The 18,166-nt window shown below is 38.4% G+C and overlaps 1 protein-coding gene across 1 annotated transcript in view; it reads left to right on the top strand.

Annotated features, from left to right (window-relative positions):
* Positions 1-18,166, top strand: part of SH3GL3 (SH3 domain containing GRB2 like 3, endophilin A3) — an 81,010-nt gene that overhangs the window by 14,367 nt on the left and 48,477 nt on the right. The gene's annotated exons all lie outside the window — the stretch shown is intronic.

Raw genomic sequence — 18,166 nt, 5'->3', positions numbered from 1 at the left:
TCTATTCCACTGATCCTCTCTTCTGTCTCTTAGCCAGTACCATACCGTTTTGATGACTGCTGCTTTATAGTACAGTTTAATATCTGGTACTGCTAGGCCACCTTCCTTAATATTTTTTTTTCATTATTTCCCTTGATATTCTTAATCTTTTGTTATCCCAGATGAACTTTTTTATAATTTTTCCGATTCCAGTAAAAAGGTTTTTTGGTAGTTTGATAGGTATGGCACTAAATAGATAAATTAATTTGGGTAGAATGATCATTTTTATTATGTTAGCTCGTCCTACACATGAGCAATCAATGTTTTTCCAGTCATTTAGATCTAGTTTTAATTGTTTGGAAAGTGTTTTGTAGTTGTTTTCATATAATTGCTGTGTTTGTTTTGGTAGATAGATTCCTAAGTATTTTATATTGTCTAGGGTGATTTTAAATGGTGTTTCTCCTTCTACCTCTTGCTGCTGTGATGTGTGGGAAATATATAGAAATGCTGATGATTTATGTACATTTATTTTGTATCCTGCAACTTTGCTAAAGTTGTTGATTATTTCTATAAGCTTCTTAGTTGATTCTCTAGGATTTTTTTTAAATTTTAAACCCTTAACTTCTGTGTATTGACTTATAGGTGGAAGATTGCTAAGGGTAGGCAATGGGGGTCAAGTGACTTGCCCAGGGTCACACAGCTGGGAAGTGTCTGAGGCTGGGTTTGAACCTAGGACCTCCTGTCTCTAGGCCTGGCTCTCAATCCACTGAGCTACCCAGCTTCCCCCTTCTCTAGGATTTTTTAAGTAGACCAACATATCATCTGAAAAGAGTGATAGCTTAGTCTCCTCCTTGCCTATTTTGATACCTTCAATTTCTTTTTGTTCTCTAATTGCTACTGCTAGTGTTTCTAGTACAATGTTAAATAATAGAGGTGATAATGGGCATCCTTGTTTCACTCCTGATATTATTGGAAAGGTTTCTAATTTATCCACATTGCATAGGATGCCTGTTGATGGTTTTAGGTATATACTGTTTATTATTTTTAGGAAAGGTCCTTCTATTCCTATACTTTCCAGGGTTTTCAATAGGAATGGATGCTGTATTTTGTCAAAGGCTTTTTCAGCATCTATGGAGATAATCATGTGGTTTTTGTTTGTTAGATTGTTGATGTGGTCAATTATGTGGATGGTTTTCCTAATGTTGCACCATCCTTGCATTCCTGGTATGAATCCCACCTGATCATGGTGGATGATCCTCTTGATCACTTGCTGGAATCTCTTTGCTAGTATTCTATTTAAGATTTTTGCATTTATATTCATTAGGGAGATTGGTCTGTAGTTTTATTTTTCTGTTTTTGATCTCCCTGGCTTTGGAATCAGTACAATATTTGTGTCATAAAAGGAATTTGGTAGGACTCCTTCTTTGCTTATCATATCAAATAATTTGTATAGTATTGGGATTAGTTGCTCTTTGAATGTCTGGTAGAATTCATTTGTGAATCCATCAGGTCCTGCTGATTTTTTCTTAGGGAGTTCTTTAATGGCTTGTTCAATTTCTTTTTCTGATATGGGATTATTTAGGTATTCTATTTCTTCTGCTGTTAATCTAGGCAATTTGTATTTTTTAAATATTCATCCATATCTCCTAGATTGCTATATTTATTGCCATATAATTGGGTGAATTAGTTTTTAATGATTGCCTTAATTTCCCCTTCATTAGAGGTGAGGTCTCCCTTTTCATCTTTGATACTGTCAATTTGGTTTTCTTCTTTCCTTTTTTTTTTAGATTGACCAGTACTTTGTCCATTTTATCTGTTTTTTCAAAATACCAGCTTCTAGTCTTATTTATTAACTCAATCGTTCTTTTACTTTTGATTTTATTAATTTCTCCCTTGATTTTTAGTATTTCTAATTTAGTTTTCATCTGGGGATTTTTAATTTGCTCACTTTCTAATTTTTTAAGTTGCATGCCCAATTCATTAATCTCTGCCCTCTCTAATTTGCTAATATATGCACTCAAGGATATAAATTTCCTCCTGAGTACTGCCTTGGCTGTATCCCACACAGTTTGGTAGGATGTCTCATCATTGTCATTCTCTTCATTGAAATTGTTGATTGTTTCTATGATTTCTTCTTTGATTAGCTGGTTTTGGAGAATCATATTATTTAATTTCCAATTAGTTTTTTATTTTCCTGTCCTAGTGCCCTTACTAATTATTATTTTTATTCCATTATTATCTGAGAAGGTTAAATTTATCATTTCTGCTCTTTTGCATTTGTTTGCAATGTTTCTATGCCCTGTTATACAGTCAGTCTTTGTGAATGTACCATATGCAGCTGAAAAGAAGGTGTATTCCTTTTTGCCCCTATTTATTTTTCTCCACATATCTATTAAATCCAAATTTTTAGGACTTCATTCATCTCCCTTACCTCTTTCTTATTTATTTTTTGGTTTGATTTATCTAGATCTGAAAGGGGAATATTTAGATCTCCCACCAGTATGGTTTTACTATATATTTCCTTCTTGAGCTCGACCAGTTTCTCCTTTACAAATCTGGTTGCTATGTCATTTGGTGTATACATATTGAGCAATGTTGTTTCCTCATTGTCTATACTGCCTTTAATCAGGATGTAATTACCTTCCCTGTCTTTTTTAAACATATCTAGTTTTATTTTGACTTTGTCAGAAATCATAATTGCCACTCCTGCCTTCTTTTTCTCATTTGAGACCCAAAGGATTTTGCTCAAGCCCTTTACCTTAAACCTGTGTATGTCCACCCATCTCATATGTGTTACTTGTAGAAAACATATGGTAGGATTTTGGTTTCTAATCCACTCTGCTATTTGCTTCCTTTTTATGGAAGTTATCCCATTCACATTCAGAGTTATAATTATCATTTGTATATTTGCCAACATTTTGGTATCTTCTCTTAGTTCTACCCCTTTTTCTTACACTATTTCCTTTTAAACCAGTGATTTGTTTTAAACCAGTAACCCTTGTCCCTTTCCTTGATTTACTACCCTTTCTACTCCCTCCCTTGTTATTCCCCTCTTTTTATTTTTAAGGCCTATTGAATTACCTCTCCCTTCTCCTTCCCTCCCTTTTTTGACCTCCCCAATCCTCTGCTCCCCTTGGTTTATCCCTTCTGACTTTCTCAGTAGGGTTAGATAGAGTTCTATATCTCAATGGATATAGCTACTCTTCCTTCTCAGGGTTACATCCATTGAGAGTAAGGTTTAAATATTACCTCTTAATGCTCTCTTCTTCACCTTCTTATAATAGTATTCATCCCCTCCCCTTCCCATGCCCTCTTTGTGTGTAATAGAATATCCTATTTTTCTCATTCTCTCAAGTTTCTCTTGGTGTCCCCTGCTATTCACCCCCCTCTTTCCCACCCACCCCCTTATCATCTTAGACCATTTAGTACTCCAACCTCTCCTTGTGAATAATTCTTCTAATTACTATAATAGTGGATACTGTAATAGTGAATAGAGTTCACTACAGAGAATTACATATAACATTTCTCCATGTAGGAATACAAATAATTAGATCATATTAGAGCTCTTAAAGAGGCAACTTTAAAAATAAGAGTTTTCTTTCTTTCCCCTCTGTTTCTTATTTACCTTTTCATGTTTCTCTTAATTTTTGTGGTTGGATATCGAACTTTCCATTTAGTCCTGGTCTTTTCTGTGCAAATACTTGGAAATCTTCAATTTTGTTGAATGCCTAAACTTTCCCCTGGAAGTAGATAGTTAGTTTTGATGGGTAGGTGATCCTTGGTTGTAGGCCCAGCTCTCTTGCCTTTCTGAATATCATGTTCCAAGCCTTGCGGTCTTGTAGTTTGGAGGCTGCCAGATCCTGTGTGATCCTGATTGGTGCTCCTTGATATCTGAATTGTCTCTTTCTGTCTTCTTGTAAAATTTTTTCCTTTACTTGGAAACTCTTGAATTTGGCTATTATATTCCTGGGTTGTCTTTTCTGGGTCTAGTGTAGAGGGTGATCTATGGATCCTTTCAATATCTATATTGGCCTCTTGTTATAGAACGTCAGGGCAATTTTGCTGAATAATTTCTTTTATTATGATTCCAAATTTCTATTAATTTCTGCTTTTTCAGGAAGACCAATGATTCTCAGATTATCTCTTCTAGACCTGTTTTCTTAGTCTGTCACTTTCTCCTTGAGATATCCCATGTTTCCTTCTATTTTATCAGTCTTTTTACTTTGTTTTATTTGTTCTTGCTGTCTTGAGAGATCATTAGCTTCTAATTGCTCAATTCTAGCCTTTAGGGACTGGTTTTCGGCTATAATATTTTGGTTTTCCTTTTCAATCTGGTCATTTCTGGTCTTCAGTTTACTTGCCTCACTTTCCAATTGTGAAATTCTGCCTTTTAAACTGTTATTTTCTTGCCAGATTTTGGTTTCCAATTTGCTTGCCATTTCGTTTGATTTTGGGGCATCTTTCTCCAATTGGGAGTTTCTGTCTTCTAACCTGTTAATTTCCTTTTGAGCTATTTCCCACTTCTCTTGCCAAATCTCTTCCATCTTTCTCATCATCTCAGATTTGAACTTTTCAATATCTTGTGGCCAGTTTTCATTATTTTGAGAAGATTTGGATATGATTACTTATTTGTTCTCCTGTGCCGTTTGCTCTGTTGTCTGGATTTTATCTGTGTAAAGGTTGTCAAGTGTTACAGGTTTCTTCTTGATGATCTTTCTCATTTAGTTTTCTTGTCTTTGGCTTGCCATTGTTAGCCATGCGCCCTCTCAGGTTTAGCCTCACACTCCGGGTCTGTCTGGGCTCTTTATGCTCCTGAGGTCTCAGGTCTAGTTGTTCGTAGGGTCAAGCCTCCTGGTGGTCCTCTTCCTTGTTCCTCTGCCCGAGGCTCCTTTAACAGTCTCAGGGCACTGCTTCCACAGTCGTATACCCCTCTGCACTGGGTCCCCAGTCAAGGTCCATGCCTGAGCTCAGGATTCATGTCTGAGCTTGCGTCCATGCCTGCACTCTTGCCTGTGCTCAGGGTCTGTGTTCAAAGTCCGCGCATTCTTTAGCGGCTGTCAGGAACAGGCCCTGGTGACCCCAGGTAGCTGCCAAGAACTTAATGCATACCCCAAACTTGCTCTAACTCTTGTGTGCTGGCTTTGGCACCATAGGTGGTGTGGGGTGGGGTAGGGGGTTGCTCTGCTCAGATTTTAGTGAGAGCTATTTCACTCTTTTATAGCATGGAAATGCCCTGATTCCTCGTACCTCCAATGCTGCGTCCTGTTGTGGGGTCCCTTCGTTCCTCTGGATTTGTTTTTATGTCTTTTTGAGGAGTCCTATATGTTTCGGTTAGGAGAGGTTAAGCAGCTGCTTTTTACTCTGCCACCATCTTAACTAGGAAGTCTCCAGTCCCTTGTTTTTGATTTGTTACTTACTATCACATGTGGGTCACAGACCTCCCTCTCCCCACTTAATTCTAAGTTGGGTAGGGTGACATTATTCCTGGTGGCTAGAGTCTGAACAAATGAATGAGGGTGAGCTAATTCCATTTACACAATATACATACATTTTATATTTACACAATCTTCAGACACTTGCTTATTTACACAAGTTCTTGAAGATATCAGTTTTATGTTGTGTTCTGTGTTCTCTTTATGTACTATGCATGGAAAATACACACTCTTGTTTTCAGAGTTGTCAATTTTCTTCAAGTTGCCCGTAGATTTCTCTTGTATCTTGATGCTATGTACTGTGGTTGCACTATCCCTAAAGTGTGAGATTAATTTGTGGTTTTGTGCTATCTCCACACCAGTCTCACATAAATCGTTTCCTCCTGTCCTCTTCTTTGTGCAATTGTCCATTTTTTTTTTTTGCAAAGTTCAAAGTTCAAAAGTTTTTTTACAAAGTCTTTTCAAGTACTCTTTCCTTGCATCTTTCTTCTTGGTGATTTTCTTGATTTCCTTTTCTTCTCTTGATGCTTTTCCTCTTCTCTATTTCTCTGTTACATGTTTTCTGTCATCATACGTGTTGTTGGACAGGCTCTCTGGTCTGGATACAGGAACAGTGTGGATTGTGTTGCTTTATCAGTAATGTCAATTGTGTGTATGTTATATGCACTTTCAGATATTTTTCAATGATTTTGTGTTTTATGATGACTTTGGTTTAGTTTAGTTTTTCTTTTTTAAACCCTTAACTTCTGTGCATTGGCTCGTGGGTGGAAGAGTGGTAAGGGCGGACAATTGGGGTCAAGTGACTTGCCCAGGGTCACACAGCTAGGAAGTGTCTGAGACCAGATTTGAACCTAGGACCTCCCATATCTAGGCCTGACTCTCAATCCACTGAGCTACCCAGCTGCCCCCTATATTGACTTTCAATTTCAATTCTCAGTCCTCAGCACTTTCTGTAATTTGTCTATCTTGAACTGTTTCTGGGTGTTCTGCATTTGTATGTTTCTTTTTAGGTTTCATGTGGGTCATGTGGAACCACAGGAATCTTTTCCTTCTACTTTTATACTTGTAGGGGTAGTGAGCAAAATATGATAGGGTCCTAACCACTTGGGATCTGTTACTGATTTTCTTGTGAAGTTTCTTATTTATACTTTGTCTCCTGGTTTTAAATTATGCAAGTCGTAATCAAGGAGAACTCTTGAATCAAACCAAGTTCATGGAGTTCTGTGAGTCTTTGTTGCAGGGCCTGGCTATATTTATGCAGTTCACAATTTGTGCCCAGCATTGAGACATCTGGGGTTTTGTGAGCTCTTCCTTGCCAAACATATAGCATTTCAAATGGGGAAAGATGTAAGTCCCTGCTAGGTTTGCTTCTCAGATACCATAAAGCTATTGGCAAAGCTGTTAACCTTTTCATGTGCCAACTCTCTTGGAAGTTTGCTTGTTTCAGTGCTTAAGGATAATTCTCTTTCCTTCCCAATGGTCTTTTATTGTAAGTTGCTTTGCAGTTTCTTTCATATCATTGCCTGTCTGTGTGTGAAACTGCTCAGAACATCCATTTAAGCTTATCTCTTGAACTGTTGCATTTGGATTTGTCATTAGTTGATCTTTTTGTGTATGTTCTATTTTTATGGTATGATCTTGTACCTTGCACAAATTCCATTCTTACAATGCTCCTTTGATTTGCTTATCATATCACCTTTTATTTTTAAATCAGATACCCATTTTGACCATATCTTGGTATATAGTGTGAGATGTTGAGCTATACCTAGTTTCTGTCAAACTGCTTTCCAGTTTTCCCAAATAGTGAGTCCTTATCCTAAAAGGCTGAATCTTTGCATTTATCATACACTAGATATTGTCATTTATTATTGTGTACCTAATTTATTCCACTAATTGATCATTCTTTTACTTAGCCAGTACCAGATTGTTTTGATGATTACTGCTTTGTAATAGAATTTCGGATCTGATACTATGAGGCTATCTTCCTTCACATTTTTTATTGATTCCCTTGATCTTTTTGACCTTTTGATTGTCATATCAGTTTTATTGGTAGTTTTCCTAACTCTATAAAATAATTTTTTGTTATTACATTTGAATAAGTATATTAATTTAGGTAGAACTTCCTTTTCATGCTATTACTTCAGCCTGCCCATGAACAAATAATATTTAATTTTTTAGATCTGATTTTATTTGTATGCAAAGTGTTTTTCAGTTGTGTTCATATAGTCCCTAGGTTTGTCTCGGAGGGTAGACTCCCAAATGTTGAACATTTTCTGCAGTTATTTTAAATGGAATTGTTCTTTCTATCTCTTCCTATTGGACTTTGTTGGTAAAACACTACATAGAAATGCCTATGATTTATGTAGATTTATTTTACATACTGTTACTTTGCTAAAGTTATTATTTCAAATAATTTTTTAGTTTATTATGTAGGATTCTTCAACAAATACTTTCCCATTATCAGCAAAGTGATAGTTTTCTTTTCTTAATGCCAATTCTAACTTCTTCAATTTCTTTTTCTTCTAAATTCCTATTGCTATCATATCTAGTACAGTATTGAATTATAGTGGTGATAATGGAGATCCTTACTTCACTCATGATCTTTCTGGGGAGGCTTTTAGCTATCCCCATTACAGATAATACTTGCTGATGGTTTTGGATAGATATTATTTATAATTTTAAGGAAAGCTCCATTTATTAGTATGTTCTCTAGCTAGTATTTTTAATAGGAATGAGTATTATATTTTGTCAAAAGCTTTTTTTCATCTATTGAGCTAATCGTATGATTTTTGTTGGTTTTGTTATTGATATGGTTTGTTATGCTGGGAGTTTTCCTAATATTGAACCAGTTCTGCATTTCTGTTATAAATTCTCTTTGTAGTGTATGATCTTTGTGTAATATTATATTGTAATCTCCTTGCTTGTATTTTACTCATGTAAATTGGAATTAGTTAATTAGCTGCATTAAGAACAGGTCTTAGTTAGAAGCAAGAGTTTCAACCCAGAGAAATGGTTGTCACTTTTAAATATGTTTCATTAATGCAAAGCCAGAGGAAAGGTTGATGAGGGCCCCTTAAGAAAATATCCCAGAACCCCCAGAGAGAAGGCTCAGTTGTGGCTCTCTTGAAATGGTCCTTGAGAGAGTGGATCATAAAAACATAATCAAATTAAAGTTTACAATAATTCAGAGATAAAAGGGAAATAAAAGGGAGAAAGAACAAAACCAATGTTCGATGTATTGACAAGCCATTTAGGGGGCAGTCCCCTTTTTCTGGCATAAAGTGTCCATTCAAAATAAATACATTCAACCCCCCCAAAGTTCAAATTCGCCATGTCTCAAATTCACTCTGGATCTCTTGGAGCAGTGTGTGGTCTCTGCATGCATCTTCATGGTGTCTTCTGGATTCTGGGAGATAGTCTTCTGTTCTAAATTAGGGTCAAATTCAAGTCCATATTTATAGAAGTAACATAGTTACCCAGAGGAGAACAACTTTACATTTCCCCCCTGAGGAAAATACAGGGATACACATGGGAATCACACAGGAATACATGGTCAAGGCATAAGGTATATGAATCAATTCTCAAAACATCAAAAAGTCCAAAGAAAAAATAAAAAGGAAAAAGAAAGGAGAGGAAAAAAAAACCTCTGAGGAAAATACAGGATATTTTTAAAAAAATGTGTGAAAGGAAAAAATTCTAGGAACAAGAAAAAGGAAAAAAAAATTCACAAATCAAAGCAGGTTCCTGTAGCAATCCATGTCCCATAAGCTTTGCAACGACAATCACTTGCTAACCCAATTTATCAGCCTGGACTACAGTAAGTTGTCACATCATAAAAGAAATGGAAAAAGGAGACTAGATCTTGAGACAAATGAGAAATAGCATTTTCTGGTACAATACTTTTCTTCACTTCAGAGATAATGGAGCCAGAACAATCGATGTTGAGTACTTGATATCAAGTGCGGTACAAGGAAGTCCTACGTCAATATATGCTAAGCGTCGCAACCTCGAGTCTCACACAGGATCAAGTCTATTCATAGAATGTCATCAATCCCTGTAGGATTAGTTCAGTCTCTTTCTTTTATGTGCTCATTTACACTTTGCAGGTCAAAAACTCTGTGTCCAATTTTCCTTGGATTAGACATAGTCATCAAGCAAAAGTCTCATAATAGTAAATAAGTAGTGGCAGGTTTCTATAGTCCAAAACTTTTTGGGTATAAATTCATATGCTAGGCAAATGGGCATCTTAGCTTATTCTTATTGCAAAAATCAAAACAGTCAAGAGTCTATGGTGACATGCTCCAAATGTAAAAAATGAGAGAAAAAGGAAAGAAAAAAAAATCAAATACTGTATTGCTCATGTAGGAAGAAAAACTAACAACAACAACAACAACAACAAAATGTGCAGTTTTTACACAATCACAGAGGTAAAGAATAGAGGTTAATTTTAAAGAGATAAGATTCATTCCCTCCTTAATTTGCCATGATCCACAGTGTGAATGCAAATGAGGTAGACAAAGTGATGTGGGTGCAAATGAGGCATATAAAGCAATAATACATCTGAGAAAGTACATAAGGAATGACAAAGAGCATAAAATGTTTTGAAAGGAACATCAGGTCAATATAGTTCACTAATACAGATATTATGTTGTGAGGTAGTATCATATATCGTTCAAGTACAAGGATCAATCAAATAAAGTGCAACAAAATAGTGCAAAATCCAGCAATAGAGCATTCTCATCACAATAGACAAATACAATCAATAGTCAAATATAATAGGTGCAGGTAATAATACTTAGTACAGAGAATTATTCATTATCAATAGGGGGTACTCGTTTCACATGACTGCAATGAATCCATGAGTCCCTCTCCCCAATTTTAATGGCTGTTGGTGTAGTTAATAGGACTTGGAATGGTCCTCATAAGCAGGTTCAGTTGACCCAGTACGTTTGAAATTCTTTATGTACACACTATCACCTGGGTTCAAATCATGAAGCGAGAAGTCTAAGGGGCCTGCTTGAACAGCAGCTCCAGAGTCATGGAGTTCTCGCAGTTTTGTTTGTAATTGTCTGATATAAGTGGCAACGGTTGTATCCCCTCCTAACAACGAAGTATAGGCAGGGTTGAATGGTTGTGCCTGAATAGGTAGATGTCCAAATAGCATCTCAAATGGTGAGACGTGTAAATCACCTCTGGGTCTGCTTCTGAGATAAAATAAGGCCAGAGGTAGAATTTCAGGCCATTTCAAATGAGTCTCCATGCATAATTTGGCAATCATAGTTTTAAGTTCCTTATTCATCCTTTCAACTTGGCCGGAGCTCTGGGGATGATATGGTGTATGAAACTTAGGAGTTATCCCCAAACATGAATAAATTTGTGATAAGACTGAGTCAGTAAAGTGAGTTCCTCTATCAGAATCAATACGTGCTGGCAGGCCAAAACGAGGAATAATCTCTTTCAAAAGGATTTTGGCAACAAAAGCCGCTGTGGCCTGAGCCGTAGGAAAAGCTTCAGGCCACCTGGTCAGTTGATCGACTATGACCAGACAAAATTTATAGTGTCCAGCTTTTGGCATAGAGATAAAATCAATTTGCAAATGTTCAAATGGTGTGTAAGCTAGAGGATGTCCACCAAAAGCTTTTTCTCGAAAAGTGTGCTGATTAAAGGCCTGGCAGGTGGGACAAGCTGTACATATTTTGGAAGCAATTGTAGTTATTCCAGGTGCTATCCATACTCTTTTAACAGAGTCTACAATGCCTTGGGTGCCAAAATGACCGTGTTTATGGATGGAATGGCAAATTTGGTTATAGAAAGCCCTAGGGAGCAGGGGCTTGCCTTCAGATGACACCCATATGCCATTTATCTGTTTTGCTTTAAATCTCTGCTTCCATTTTCCCACTTCCTTGTCATTATAGGAAAGGGATAGGCCCAAATTATCAGTAATTGTTAGTGGCATAATTAGCTCAGGTCCTTCTAAGGCTGCTAGTTTGGCTGAAGCATCTGCTAGATCATTTCCCCTGGAGACAGGGTCAGTGCCACCTGTGTGTGTAGAGCAGTGAACAACAGCTATGGCTTCAGGGAGTTGGATGGTAGAAAGAAGTTCAGTGATAAGGTCTGCATTGGCAATACACTTTCCAGCTGATGTTAAGAATCCCCTTTAAAGCCATAATAAGCCGACAGCATGACATATGCCAAATGCATAATGGGAGTCTGTATAAATTGTGACCCTTTTGTTCTGTGCAATGATACAAGCCTGTTTTAAAGCTGAGAGTTCTGCTCCTTGTGCACTCACATGTGAGGGTAAAGAAGCTGACCATAGTCTCAAATTCTGTAACTACTGCAGCTCCTGTGTAGCGCATGCCCTCTTTCATAAAAGAAGAACCATCTGTAAATAATATTAAATCTGGATTGTCCAAAGGGGTTTCCAGTAAATCACTACGAGGTTTATCAACAGTAGACAGCAAAGATGTGCATTCATGTAAAGGTTCTCCAGAAAGTGGCAAGTCAGGGAGCAAGGATTAAGAGCTCCACAGCGTTTTAATGTGATATGTTCACTATTCAATAGGGTTATCTCATATCTCGTAATCCTTTGATCAGTAAATGCTCGAGTTCTATGTCTTAATAACAGTGCCTCTACCTCATGTGGGCACATTATGGTTAGAGGGCATCCTAATACCAAATCAGCAGATTTTGTCACTAATAAAGCTGTGGCAGCTACTCCTCTAAGGCATGGTGGTGCTCCTGCAGCTACTGGGTCCAGCTGGGCTGAATAATAGGCTACTGGGCGTTGATCAGGTCCCAAAAGTTGAGTTAGAACACCTGAGGCTACTCCTTTCCTTTCATGGACATATAAAGTAAATGGTTTGTCATAATTTGGGATACTGAGAGCAGGGGCAGACAGGATAGCACGTTTTAAATTTGAAAGAGCTGTTCTGTGTTCCTTTTCCAATTTAAATGGTTCAGGGACTGTGTTTTTTGTGAGTGCTACAAGGGACTTAGTGATTTCTCCATAGCAGGGGATCCACTGCCGACAAAATCCTATTGCTCCAAGTATTGCCCTCAATTGTTTTTTAGTGGTAGGATCACTTAAGTTTTGGATACTTTCAATACGTTGTGGAGAAATTAAACGGGACCCAGCAGTTAAAATAAATCCTAAATATTGCACTTTTGGGAGACACCACTGAATCTTTTCTTTTGAGATTTTGTGGCCTCTTTTATGTAGTTCTAAAAGAAGATGTTTACTATCTTCTTGACATGTTGTGGCATCCGGTGAGGTCAACAGTAAATCATCTACATATTTAATTAACTTGCTGTTTTTAAATATAATATTGTCTGTGTCTTGGCTCAAAATCTGTGCAAAAAGGGTCGGGCTTTCGACATACCCTTGGGGCAAACATGCCCATGTCCTCTGAGAACCTTTCTAGGTGAAAGCAAAGTTATGTCTGGAGTCCTCATGTATAGGTATGGAAAAGAAGGCTGAGCACAGGTCTATTACTTTAAAGTATGTAGCTGTGCTAGGAATAGAAGAAATGATAGTATTTATATTGGAGACTACAGGGTGTCTCTTTATAACATGATTGTTCACTGCCCTCAAATCCTGGACAAATTGATAGAGATGCTTGCCATCAGGCCCCAATTTTGGCTTTTTAACAGGCAGGATCGGAGTATTGTATTCAGATTTACAGGGAATTATGATGCCTTGGTCAATTAGTGAATTTATCACTGGGGTAATGCCCTCTATTGCCTCCTTCGAGAGAGGATACTGAGGAATGGAAGGAGGTGGGCTGGATTTTGTTTTAATTTGGACAGGGACAGCTGATTTAAGTATGCCAACATCAGAAGGTGATGTGGCCCAGAGAGACTCAGGTATATCTGTTGGGATTTCAAAAGTGGGAGACCCCTGTATCTCATGACTCTCTGAAAGGAGTACAGGGAGCAAAGTTAAGGATTCCTCAGGCAATTCCAGTGACATAGAGCCATCTGGAGAGCAATTTATTGTGGCTCTAAGCTTGCATAAAAGATCTCTCCCCAGCAGGTTTATAGGGGAGCCAGGCATCAATAGGAAGGAGTGCTCCACATTTAGGGGCCCTATGGCTACTGTTCTAGGGGAGAGCTTTGGTACCATTTGGGGTTTTCCTGATACCCCTACTAACTTATTGTTCCTATGGAATTGCAATATGGGTCTGGTGTACTCTTCAATACAGATCTGGAAGCTCCAGTGTCCACAAGACAGTCATAATAGGCATTACCAACCTTTAATGTTACATAAGGCTCGTCAGTATGGGGGGTCCATGGATGGGGACAACAGGCAGTAAGGCATCAGGGTCTGGAAAATCAAAGGTTGCATCCTTTGATCCCTGTGCCTCAACCCCCCCCCCCGCCCCGTACACCTTCATAATCTTTGGGTAGGCCCATGGGCTCCTCCTTGAGGGGCAGTAGCACCCTGGGTGGTTCGGGGCTGAGCATACTGCTCTGGAGTCATTTGGTATGAGTCATCAATTGCCTGATCCATATACCTAGATCTTTTACTAGTCCTAAAGTCACAATCCCTGAAATCATTGTTTCCATAATCGTTATTATTTCTATAGTTTCTATAATCATTATCTCTATAATTTCTATAATCATTATTTCTATAATTGTTATTATTTCTATAATTATAATTATTTCTAAAGTTGTAATTTTTGAAGTTATTATTTCTAGATGCCTGATTCCAAATCCTACAGTTCATCATTATATGACCCCTTCTTCCACAAAATTGGCATAGAAGGGGTTGAAATTTAGATTCATGGAGAGGGGCAATTGCCATTGGTCTAGTAGCAGACTCTTGTAGTCGTTTTTCAGCTCTATCACTTACAACAGAGTCAGTTAAGGAGTCTAGTCTCTTATTAAACATGTCCATATTCTTTTTTTTTTTTAACCCTTAACTTCGGTGTATTGTCTCATAGGTGGAAGAGTGGTAAGGGTGGGCAATGGGGGTCAAGTGACTTGCCCAGGGTCACACAGCTGGGAAGTGGCTGAGGCCGGGTTTGAACCTAGGACCTCCTGTCTCTAGGCCTGACTCTCACTCCACTGAGCTACCCAGCTGCCCCCCTCCATATTCTTTTTGAATATGTCCAATAAACTATTACTCTCTTCCTGTTTCTCTTCATGGTTGTTAAAGACATAAACAGCAATTCTCCTTAACTCATCAAGGTCCATTTCGGGCCATGTAGGGCAATTTGTTTTAAAATGATCTACAATCTCTTTACGAGAGTTATGGACAAATTGTTCCTTTATTTGCCTTACATCCTTTTCAACAGAAAGGTCAAGTTCCATGTATCTATTTCCCATTTCAATGAACCTGTCCATGAATTGGGAGGGTGTCTCATCATCAGATTGTGTAATGCTTTTAAATTTGGGCCAGGCCTGCGGTTTCTCAGCACATGCTCGCATTGCTCTTAGAAGGGTAGCCCTAGCAAGACATAAGTCTGAGTAGTCTTTGCGATCATTATACTGCCAGTTAGGATCTTCAGATGGCCAGCGTACTGCATTATGTCCTCGGGGTTTGTTAGCATAGACGAGACTTTTAGTCCTCTCTCGTTCCATTAGGAAAGTCTGGAGCAATTTTTCTGTGTCTTTATACATGGGCTCATAATCATAGAAAATATCCTCAAATTTTTTTATTACTGTTAAAGTTTCTTCTGTGAAGGACGGGCAATTTTCTTTGAAATCTTTTATGTCCTGGCTTGTGAAAGGCTTATATTGTTTCAATGTGACCACATCCCCATAGGGTGCTATTGTGGACATTTCCCGTAAGGGAAAAAGGCCTGCACAGGAATCATTTATTGACTGTGGGTAGGCCATGTTAGCCAGAAGTTGCAGAGCATGAGCAAATTGGTTTAAAGTGCAAGATAAGAGTTTCTGTACCTGAGATATAGTAGAGGGACCTGGTATTCCTATGTTAGAGGAAACAGGGACGCAAAAATCAGGCCTGTTTTGGGGAGAATCCTCTTCTGTCGTTTTAGCTTGTAAGTGATACACCATCTGGTTCAATTGAGCTTGCATATTGGCTTGCATTCTCCTCATTTGTGACCATCCAACCCAGAATAAAAATAAACCTACAAGCCACATAGAAACAAGGAGGTAATCAGGAACTCTATAAGTTCCTAATTGGGCAAAAACTGCAAAGGTTTCTTGTAGGGTGGCATTTATACTGCTGAACATTGTGATAATAAAAAAAAGCAGATTAAAGGGAAGTGGAAAACAGAATAAGTTTTAATGTATATATTGATTTGTTTATTTATTTAATTTGGGGTTAGGGGCAAACTAAAGGGTATTGTATATTATTATTATTTTTTTAATAGTTTTGTTTTAAGAAATTAATTATAATTTATTCGTATATATCAAATATTATAATTTGTTCATAGTATATAGTTTATAATTATATTAAATTTGTAAAAAATTTTTTTTATATTAATTAAAAATTTTTTTTTAATTAAAGAGAATTTTTTAATGCCTTTATTTATATACTTATTTGGTGTTGTTGTTCAGCAGGAAAAAGGGGGTAGAAAACAGAGAAAAGGGGAAAAAAATATATTTTTTTAATTTATTTTTTTCTATTGACCTCTAGTGGCCAAATGGTAACACTACAGTAGAGAAGGGTAGGAGTGGCAAGCAAGGGGCGTGACTATGTTTGCCAGAAACCAAAATGGAGGATATGGCTACAAAACAGGGCAGATTCGCTCTAAAGCTTTCACAGTCAGAAACTGGGGGTTGAAGTGATTATCTTGCTTATTTTTAAACCCCAGTTGGGCAGGGAAGCAAGAAAGCAGGCTGGGGTGGATGAAAAAAGGTCAGGACCTCCCCACACCCAGGCAAAAAGCCCAGTAGAGGTTAGGGGATTTTGCAAGGTAAAAAGGCTCTTTCTCATGCAGGGGCTAGAGGCTGCTGGGCGTTTTGAAGCTTACCAGTCACAGGCATAGTAGGCAGGTCAGCAGGAGAGTCTCCATACTGTCCATAGGAGCAGGAAACTGCAATAGTAAATAAAGCAGCTTAAGTCTGGTGCTGGCTGCCGCTTGGGGCTGAAAACAGCGGTAAGTTTTAAAAAAACCCCGCTAGGCCAGGGGCGGGAAAAGCTCTTGGAAGCCGCCGGGAGGCTGCAGTGGTCTGAGGAACCAGCACAAGGGTGGAGCGGGTGAGGAAGGCCTGTGAAAGACGCCTGGGTGGGAAAATGCACAGATTGGGAAAAAAAAATGGGAGGCAGCCCCCCAGCAAAAGCCGCAGAAAGCTCTGCTGTGGTGGCGGGGTGGGGGGGAACATGCAGCTGGGAACTAGTTTTACAAGGAGTTCGAAAGTCCCTTCGTTTAAGTCGCCAACTGTAAAGATTGAAATTAATATTCAATGCCTCCCTTATAAATGATATTTATAAGGATTTTTATTTAAAGCCCTGGGGAAGAACCTAATTCACCCTTCACCAGGGCACCTTCTCTCCAAAAAGCCCCGACACCACGCCCACCACGACCATATCAAAAACAGCCCGTGAAAACCACAACCAATAGGAAAAGGCTAAAGGAATTCTGGGTATGGTGAAAAGGAGTTTGGGTAAAGTAGTTTTAACTCGCAACCAATAGGAAAAGACTTAAGGAATTATGGGCAATGTAGTTTTAAAGGGGGTACAAGGTATTTTCAACTTTACAGGTCAGATTTGAACCTATGTCGTCCTGACTCCCAGCTCCTCACTCTGTTGCTCTATCCACTGAGTCACCTGTAGCTGCCCCATCAATAAGCATTTTTGAAGTGTCTACTATGTGTTAGGCACAAATACAAGTGTTGAATAGTTCCTACCCTCTTATGACAGTGATGGTGAACCTTTTAGAAATTGTGTGCTGTGCCCTACCCCCAGAATGCATGTTGTGCCCTGCCCCTCCCCTCCCCCACCACCTTATCCCAGACAGTGTAAAAGGGAGGGGAGGGGCCCAGGCACTCCTCTCAGGGTCCTCATTGGGCTACTGGGCAGAGGGGTGGGTGATGAGAGGTGTGCCTGGAAAGGAGGAGGGAAGCAGCTCCAGCCTAATCCTTCTGCCTTTCCAGTAACTAACTGGTGGATGATGGCATGTTTGCCCACAGAGAGGTCACTGCATGCCATCTTTGGCACACATACCATAGGTTCACCATCATGGCTCTAGGAGATTACTTTCAACAAAGGGACCTCCCTAAGCTACTTGAGGCCTATTCATTGTGAAAACCTATGTTATATGGGCATGATCAATAAGTATTCATTAATTTATTTACTATGTTTCATGCAATGTAAAGTGCTGTAGATAGAAAAACAAGTGAAGAATTCTTATCCTCAAGGAGTTCATGCTTTATTAGGGACAAAATAAAAAAGGTAAAAACCTGTGTATGCATAAGTATGTATATATGTATTTATGTACATATGTGCATTGCTATAAATAAAAATTAATCGTGGAGGCTTTTTACTAGATTTATAAGCATTTATTAATAAATACTTTTAAAAAATTTATTAGAGGGGGGCAGCTGGATATCTCAGTGGATTGAGAATCAGGCCTAGAAATGGGAGGTTCAAATCTGGCCTCAGATACTTCCTAGCTGTGTGACCCTGGGCAAGTCACTTAACTCCCATTGCCTAGCCCTTACCACTCTTCTGCCTTAGAACCAATACAGAGTATTGATTCTAAGCTGGAAGGTGAGGGTTTAAAAGAGAGAGAGAGAGAGAGAGAGAGAGAGAGAGAGAGAGAGAGAGAGAGAGAGAGAGA

Source organism: Gracilinanus agilis, chromosome 2 (genome assembly GCF_016433145.1).
Source record: "Gracilinanus agilis isolate LMUSP501 chromosome 2, AgileGrace, whole genome shotgun sequence".
Taxonomy (NCBI): Eukaryota; Metazoa; Chordata; class Mammalia; order Didelphimorphia; family Didelphidae; genus Gracilinanus; species Gracilinanus agilis.
Note: the sequence above shows the minus strand (reverse complement) of the source record. Positions and strands in the feature narration are given on the sequence as shown.